Raw genomic sequence first — 9,082 nt, 5'->3', positions numbered from 1 at the left:
TGACACCGTTTGTGAGGCCTGGGCATTTATTTAAGGTCCAGCAAGTAAATCCCTACTTCCATAAGGACTTACCCTTGCTCTAGTGGGTGCTGTAGTCAGCCAGCAATACACCCTCTTCAGGACAAATTTGCTTATTCCTCAGCTTCAAGGAGTGTTGACTGCTGACCACTCACAGATGAGTCCCTCTAAAAATTGGCTTACGTAGAAGGGAGCCACTTTGCCTAAGGGGGCGTTCTTTCCCTAGGGAAAGCCCACATCAAATATAGAAGTAGAAAGGTATGAGCCTGTTACTTCATTTTAGAAAACCTCTGAAGGTCCACCCTAGCTCCAGAACTCTCTATGAGGTTGTTAGATCCTCTGTTACAACTGCATCACAGTTCCGTGTCTCTCTGCTCAGTCCTGCTTCCCTCTCTCTTTTGGTTCTGTTTCATAGAACTCTCCCCAATAAGCATTCTCCAGGCCAAGGCTCATCTGAGTGTTTCCTCAGCAACTGACCTGAGACACTTATCTACATAGAGCCACTTAACACTCATCTTAAGCAAACCCATCTTAAACAGCCACAACTTACCACAATAAAAACCTCAAATGTCCCCTAGAAACAAAGTCCTGCAACTGCCTATTCAGACCACAGCAGTAAGGAGGCAGTCGCACAGCATATAAAAGTCAGTCATGTTCAACCACATAGGCCACTGCCTACCAACAAGGTCAAAGACTCATGGCCACAGCTTGTTTTCTAAAACCAAAGGCCGCTTACATTGGCTCCACCAAAAGATTCTTCCCAAATAATTTTATTCTCCATTTCCATAGTACTTTATTCCCTATAGTCGTCTTCTAACAAAGGTCTTAGTAGCTTTGTTTACGCTCTCTTGAATTGAACTTTTTCTATTAAACTGTAGATATCAACCTTTCATCATACTCAAAATTAGAAAAATGTGTGCTAAAAATTTATACCGACTTTTATTATAACTTTCTTTTCAATAATAAGCATCCTTTTATTTGCTGATGTTGTTACAGAAACCAATTACATTAGCCATAAGAAAGTGTTTTCCTGAGTTGAAGAGCAAGGCAATTACTCTCCAAAATGTTAAGTAAAACAGTGTACAACATCAGTATTAAAATGTTAAATTTTACATTGTCTTTACCACTTTAATTTTCTGAACAATTTTGTTGGACAAAATAAGATAAAAGATTACATGATTATTTTATCTTCAGGAATGTAAAGGTCTAATTATTCAAACAGTTTTTATGATAAAACTAAATTCTGAAGGTGTCTACCGAGTTGGCATTTTTTCTCTCTTCCTCTCTTTAAATCAGAAGTCTAACAAGGATTAGAAAAGACAAAACTCTCTTCAGTGTTTCTGACAAAGTAGAAAGGGTGAAAACATAAAAAATAGTTACTCCTTGGCTTTTGTTTTCAGCTATAGTTTCTTTCTCTACTTGGGATTTACCTCAGTGAAATGGGTTATGAAATATTTCACTCTAGCACTTTCCCAGAAGTTCCCTCTGATTTCTAACAAGTTTATTTTCATATAAATTTTGGAATGACTAGTTGCATTTTCTCCCTTGCTTTAGAAAATATAAAGACAAAAGTGATAGTGAACGTAAATACAAATAACTTGGGTGCTATTATCAAAATTTGATTTTGCTTCAATAAAAATTAAGTAATCCACATAGGTCATCACAATGAGAAAAATAAAGAGCCTCAACTAAGCATTTCATAGACCAATGCTATTGATGATTAATTGATACTCAACTGACATCCTGAATCAGTTAAGTCTGGTTGTGAGTGACAGAAAATTCAAACTGACAGTATCTTTTAAAAGATGTAGCCAGGCACAGTAGTTCATGCCTGTAATCCCAGCACTTTGGGAGGCCAAGGTAGCTGGATCACTTGAGCTCAGGAGTTCGAGACCAGCCTGGCCAATATGGGGAAACCCCATCTCCACTAAAAATACAAAAATTAGCTGGGCATGGTGGCACATGCTATAGTCCCAGCTACTCAGGAGGCTGAGGCAGGAGACTTGCTTGAACCCAGGAGGCAGAGGTGGCAGTGAGCCGAAATCACACCATTGCACTCCAGCCTGGGCGAGAGTGCAAGCCTCCATCTCAACAAAATGAAATAAAAATGCAACCACATTTCTCTCTCTCTCTTTTTCTTTCTCTCTCTCTCTCTTATAAAAAGACAGGAGTAGGCAATGCAGGGTTGATGTGACATTCCATGGTGTCAGGAACTCAGTTCCCAGTTTCCTTTTTTGTTGTGGGAGAGTTTTAATTCTTTTGTTTTGTTTTGGTCTTTACCCACAGTTAGTCCTCATTCCAGTGGTCATCCCATACTCTGAGGTGACTGCCAGAGGTCTTTCCATCAAATTCACCTTCCATCCAGCCAATAAAAGGAAAGGAAGAAATGAGCACATCCACTTCCCATGATTTCAGAGCTGCTTTCTGCAGAAGTTATACATCACATTTGTCAGGTTGTAATCACATGACCACAATCAGCTCAAAGGGTGCCAAGAAACATAGCTTTTATTCTGCCCAGCTAATAATCAGCAGGTTTCAGTTATTCTAGAGGAAGTGACAAACATATCCTGGGAGACAACCAGTGTTCTCTGCCATATAACCCATTTGGCAAGCCATTTATTTATTTAGCTATGTAGGTGTATAGTTAGTAACCAGTTTTACTTGAATGGGCAATCTGGAAATAGCTCAACGACCCATGGCTGCTTTTCTTACTTCATAGCCATATTATTCTTTTTGCTCACTTTATACCCATATTAAGATTCATATCTGTTTCAAATAGTTTCCTGTAGAAAGCCATATCTGGCATTCTCTATGAAGTAGAGTTGGTTGTGCATTGGGATGAAGGGGGTTGTAGTTATGTCAACTAGTGCCTTTGTATTTGGAAAAAAAATTGTATCACAAGAAGAATCTTGATGCTCTCTATGGGTGCTATCAGCCTTCTGGGAGCAAGCCTAAGACTCAAGCAAAAGTCCTTGAGTAGATTTGCAGAATCCACAAGAAATTTCCAATTCCAATTCCACTTGTAAGTCAGCCTATTGTTAAAGTTACTGTTCTGTATTTAACAGATTATAGAAAATAGTTTTACATCTGGTATATGTTAGAATACATAATTTAAAAGTTGCTGCTGCTTCAAAAATAATTTAAATCAGTTCAATATAAACAGCATCTTTGATAGATGTGGAGTCTATTCATTTCTACAGATAACAAAATCTACCCTTGGGTTTGCTAGAACATCAGAAAGCTGCATGTCTGGACTAGATCCTGTTATTCTGTGTAGAATTACTTTTCCCAGTCTTTGTCATAGGCTGACATAATGATCTTACTTTAAGAGACTTAATCACAAAAAGACCTATGGACCTTGTAAAATTTACTGAAAGAACTTTCTTGAGAACATTGTTCACTGCGTTAAGCAGTTTCTCCTCTGATGGACAAATCTCCTTGTGGCCTCAGGACTAGGAATAGCTATAATTCTCCTAAACAACCCATTGTCTATCTTCTAGGCACTGCGAGTATGTAACTGATCCTGTCTTAACCATCATGGTCCTCTAACAATGTGTGACCCACATCTAACCAGATTATAGGGTATCACGGCACTTTTTAAAAGTTTACTCCATTCTTGGCTTCATCTTTTTTATTGTGCCATGTATTTCCCTGGATTCTATTCCTGTATTATTATCAATATATTTTTAATATTTTAGAGCCAAAAAGTTATTGTGAATTTAAGGATAGGTTTCTGAGCTGCTGCATGATTTAGGGGAAGCCATAAGACAAAATTTTTAATAACAAGCATGCAGAAATGGCATTTTAATCTCTACTGTCATCTAGTGGTAGAATACAAAACTTTGTTTGTTTTCCAATAGTTCTTGGGATGCAGGTGGTTTTTGGTTACATGGATAACTTATTTACTGGTGATTTCTGAGATTTTAGGACACCTGTCACCCAGCAGTGTACACATTATCCAATATGTAGTCTTTTATCCCTCACCCCCTCCCAATCTTCTCCCTGACAAGTATCCAAAGTCCATTATATCACTTTTATGCCTTTGTGTCCTCATAGCTTAGCTCCCACTTATAAGTGAGACATACAATATTTGATTTTTCATTCTTGAATCACTTCACTTAGAAAAATGCCTTCCAGCTCCACCCAAGTTGCTGCAAAAGACATTATTTTGTTCTGTTTTGTGGCTGGGTAATATTCCATGGTAAATATATACCACACTTTCTTTATCCACTCATTGGTCAATGGGCACTTAGGTTGGTTCCATGTCTTTGCAATTGCGAATTGCGCTGCTATAAACATGCATGTGCATGTGTCTTTTTCATGTAATGATCTCATTTCCTTTGGGTAGATACCCAGTAGTGGGATTGCTGGATCGAATGGTAGTTCTACTTTGAGTTCTTTCAGGAATCTCCATACTGTTTTCCATAGTGGTTGTACTAATTTACATCCCCAACCACAGTAGATAAGTGTTCCCTTTTTACCACATCCATGCCAACATCTTTTGGTTTTTTACTTTTTAATTATGGCCATCCTTGCAGGAGTAAGGTGGTATCTTGTTGTGGTTTTAATTTTCATTTCCCTGATGATGAGTGACGTTCGGCATTTTTTTTTTATGTTTGTTGGCTGTTTGTGTATCTTCTTTTGATAATTGTCTATTCATGTTCTTTGCCCACTTTTTGGTGGAATTATTTGTCATTTTCTTGCTGATTTATTTGAGTTCCATGTAGATTCTGGATACTAGTCCTTTGTCAGATGCATAGTCTATGAATATTTTCTCCCATTCAGTGGGTTGTCTGTTTACTCCGCTGATTTTTTTTTTTTTTTTCTGTGCAGAAGGTTTTTAGTTTAATTAGGTTCCATATATTTATTTTTGTTGTTGCATTTGCTCTTGGGGCCTTAAGTCATGAATTATATGCCTAGGCCAATGTGCAGAAGAGTTTTTCTGGTGTTATCTTATGGATTTTTCATGGTTTGGGGTATTATATTTAAGTCCTTGATCCATCTTCAGTTGATTTTTGTGTAAGGTGAGAGATGGGAATCCAGTTCCATTCTTCTGCATGTGGCTTGTCAGTTATCCAAGCACCTTTTCTTCAATAGGGTGTCATTTCCCCTACTTTATGTTTCTGTATGCTTTGTCAAAGATCAATTGGTTGTTGAATATATGGCTTTATTTCTGGATTTTCTATGCTGTTCCATTGGTCTACATGTCTATTTCTATGCCAGTACCATGCAGTTTTGGTAACTATAGCCTTGCAGTGTAATTTAAAGTTGAGTGATGTGATGCCTCCAGATTTGTTCTTTTGCATAGTATTGTTTTGGCTATGTGGGCTCTTTCTTGGATCCATATGGATTTTAGGACTCTTTTTTCTAGTTCCCTAAAAAATTATGAAGATATTTTGATGGGAATTGCATTGAATCTGTAGACTGCTTTGGGCAGCATGGTCATTTTCACAATATTAACTCTACCCATCCCGAGTATGGGACGTGTTACCATTTGTTTGTGTCATCTATCATTTCTTTCAGCAGTGTTTTGTAGTTTTACTTGTAGAGATCCTCCAAGATCCTTTATTAAGCATATTCCTATTTTATTTCATTTTTTGCAGCTGTTGTGAAAGGGACTGAGTTTTTTTATTTTATTCTTGGCTTGGTCACTGTTGGCGTGTAGCAGTGCTACTGATTTGTGTATATTGGTTTTGTATTCTGAGACTTTACTGAATTTGTTTGTCAGATCTAAGAGCTTTTTGGATGTATCTTTAGGTTTTTCTAAGTATGTGATCAACTCATGGGTGAACAGTCACAGTTTGATCTCTTTACCAATTTGGATGTCCTTTATTTGTTCTTCTTGTCTTACTACTCTGGCTAGGACTTTGAGTACGATATTGAAGAGAAGTGGTGAAAGTGGGCGTCCTTGTCTTGTTCCAGTTATCAAGGGGAATGCTTTCAACTTTTCCCCATTCAGTATGATGTTGGCGGTGGGTTTGTCATATGTGGCTCTTATTACTTTGAGGTAAGTCCTTTCTGTGCCTATTTTATGGAGGGTTTTGTCATAAAGGAATGCTGGATTTTATCAAATACTTTTTCTGCATCTATTGAAATGATCATATGGTATTTGTTTTTAATTCTGTTTATGTGATGTATCATATTTATCGGCTTGCATATGTTAAACCATCCCTGCATCCTTGGTACAAAACCCAGTTGATCATGATGTATTAACTTTTTGATATGCTGTTGGATTCAGACAGCTAGTATTTTGTTGAGAAATTTCTGCACCTGCATTCATTAGGGATACTGGTCTGCAGTTTTCATTTTTTTATTATTGTCTCTTCCTGGTTTTGATATTAGGGTGAAAAACCCTGACATTTTCAACCCAAGTTTTAATGTTGCAGATATTTTGATTCTGTACTTAGACACAGAAGTATTTTACACAATATCATGCATTTTTATGATTTTTCACTGGGAAGTTACCCATGGTGCAACCCTTTTATCCCAATTCAGTCTCTTCATTCTGTGCATCATAATTTTCCAATTTTTGATTTGTTGTATTGTGTTCTGTCTTCTCTAGAATCTTAAGTGTAGATTGTTGAGTTCATTCTCTTCTATTCATGGCTCATGGATATCATTTGGTCTGAGCAGGCTTCCTCTGTAAATTATTTTATTTACTTATTATCCCTTATTATCCCCACTTCCTTCCCTTCCCCACATTTTAATGTATTAATGTGTCATCCTTCTTGCCTATGTGTTCTTCTAACACATGATGTTGGGGTCTCAGCAGCTCAGGTGGGAGGAGCCGCAGTGGCTAGGCAGCATAGCTTAACCAAGGCTCTCATGCCCAGTGGCCCACAGGCACCTGGCATGCGCCCTCCGCACTACCAGGATGAAGGAGCCACAAAGGAAGAGCCGAAGAGGAGATCAGTGCCGTTGTCAGCTAAACCTCCTCCAAAAGTGGAAATGAAGCCAGAAAAGGCAGCAGGAGGTCAGGCGTGGTGGCTCAGGCCTGTAATCCCAGCACTTTGGGAGGTCGAGGTGGACAGATCACCTGATGTCAGGAGTTCGAGACCAGCCTGGTCAACATAGTGAAACCCATCCCAACTAAAAATACAAAAAAGCCGGGTGTGGTGGTGGGCACCTGTAATCCCAGCTACTCCAGAGGCTAAGGCAGAAGAATCACTTGAACCCGGGAGGCAGAAGTTGCAGTGAGTCGAGATGGCAACACTGCACTCCAGCCTGGGTAACAGAGCGAGACTCAGTCTAAAAAGAAAAAAAAAGAAAGAAAAAGCAACAGGAAAGGACAAATCTTCAGAAAAAAAAATGCAAACAAAAGGGGAAAGAGGAGCAAAGGGAAAACAGGCCAACTTATGTAATGAAGAAACTAAAGATTTAGTTCAGAAAACGGAAAAACAAAAACTGAGGAGAGTCCAGCCTCTGAAGCCACAGAGAAAGAAGCCACATCTGATTAGTATTATATTCCATGTCTTATGGTCATCCCTGTCTCCCTTCTTGTACAACCTAGAGGAATATTTTTATCAACTATTTTGTAAACACAAGTTTTTCAGTAGCTCTAGAAACATTTTTAAGAAGGAGCGAATCCCATTTCACCCCATTTCTTAAATGTAAGTGCTTTTTTATAAAGGTGAAATCATTCTCTGGTTGTTTATTTTTTGGCACAACCAGATAACAGTATGGGATACCGAATTATGGGAGGTTTTGTCTCGGGTGTCAGCTTAACGTTCCATGGATGGGAGGTTAGCTTTTATTTTTTAATACAAAGCATACTAAATGGCAATATGGAGTCACAGCCTTGCCTTTAATGTCTTGAACATTTTGAATTACTTCTAGTCCCATGTTTTTCGTCATTAGAATTGTTTCCTAAAGGAAACCACTCCTTGATCATAGCTTTCCCTGTCAGAATTGCGTGCACTCTGTAACATCTTTGGTCTTGGTAGTCCTATTTTTCTAATAACTTTGTTACCGTGCTGTGAAATATTGAAAATTTGAGTGTGTAGTATATATGCTATTTAATTGTGAATTGGTGGGACGTCTATAACAGCTTATCAACATGTGAAGATACTGGTACTTGATAGCCTCTTAAGGAAAATTTGCCTCCAAATTTTAAGCTGGAAAGTCACTGGAATAACTTTAAAAATAATTATAATACACGGCTTTTTAGATTTTCAGTACATATGTTAAGAATTGAAATATCTGTGTGCTGATCCTCAACACAACCAATAAAATCTCAATTACAAAAGAAAAAAAGTGGTACTATTTAATGTGTACAACTCTGATTGCAACACGGGTATTGTACTGTATGCTTCCTGTATTGATGCATTGCATTCAGCACTTTCTTGACGACCTTCGCAACAGTCTAGTCTGTTGTTTCTGCATATGTATACACAATCAACAAACATCTCCGAATTCACATATGGGTGTATATCTCATATAGGTTATATATACTCATTTTATTGTTAAAATTCCAAATAGTTTTCTCAATTGTCTACACATTAATTTTTCTCAGTGTGTACTTTGTAAAAGAGAAATTCTTAATTTTACAAAGTAAAACTCAACTATTTTTTTTTTGAGACAGAGTCTCACTTCTGTCACCCAGGCTGGAGTGCAGTGGCACAACCTCGGCTCACTGCAACCTCTGTCTCCTGGGTTCAAGCTATTCTCCTGCCTCAGCCTCCTGAGTAGCTGGGATTACTGTAATCCCTCTTCCAGCTAATTTTTGTATTTCTAGTAGAGACAGGGTTTTGCCATGTTGCCCAGGCTGGTCTGCAACTCCTGACCTCAGGTGATCTGCCTGCCTTGGCCTCCCAAAGTGCTGGTATTACAGGCATGAGCCACCACACCCAGCCCCAATCCAAATTTTAAATGGCTGATGTCCTCTACCAATTTTTGGAAGCTTGACAAAGATAGCTCAGGAATTTTAGATAAATAGAGCAAATGATAAATCTCTGGAAATGCACAGGAAACAAAATGACTATTCATAGAACCAAATACAAGTCTTACATTAGAAACTAAAAAACATCAATTGTGTGTGTGTGTGTGTGTGTGTGTGTGTGTGTGT

At 38.1% G+C, this 9,082-nt stretch overlaps 1 pseudogene; it reads left to right on the top strand.

Moving 5' to 3' along the window:
• Nucleotides 1-6,870: 6,870 nt before the first annotated feature.
• On the top strand, nt 6,871-7,826 carry LOC105502137 (annotated as a pseudogene).
• The last annotated feature ends 1,256 nt before the right edge of the window (nt 7,827-9,082 follow it).

This window comes from Colobus angolensis, unplaced genomic scaffold (genome assembly GCF_000951035.1).
Source record: "Colobus angolensis palliatus isolate OR3802 unplaced genomic scaffold, Cang.pa_1.0 Scaffold77, whole genome shotgun sequence".
In the NCBI taxonomy this organism is placed as follows: domain Eukaryota; kingdom Metazoa; phylum Chordata; class Mammalia; order Primates; family Cercopithecidae; genus Colobus; species Colobus angolensis.
The sequence above is the reverse complement of the archived record's forward strand: the minus strand, read 5'-3'. Positions and strand labels throughout refer to the sequence as shown.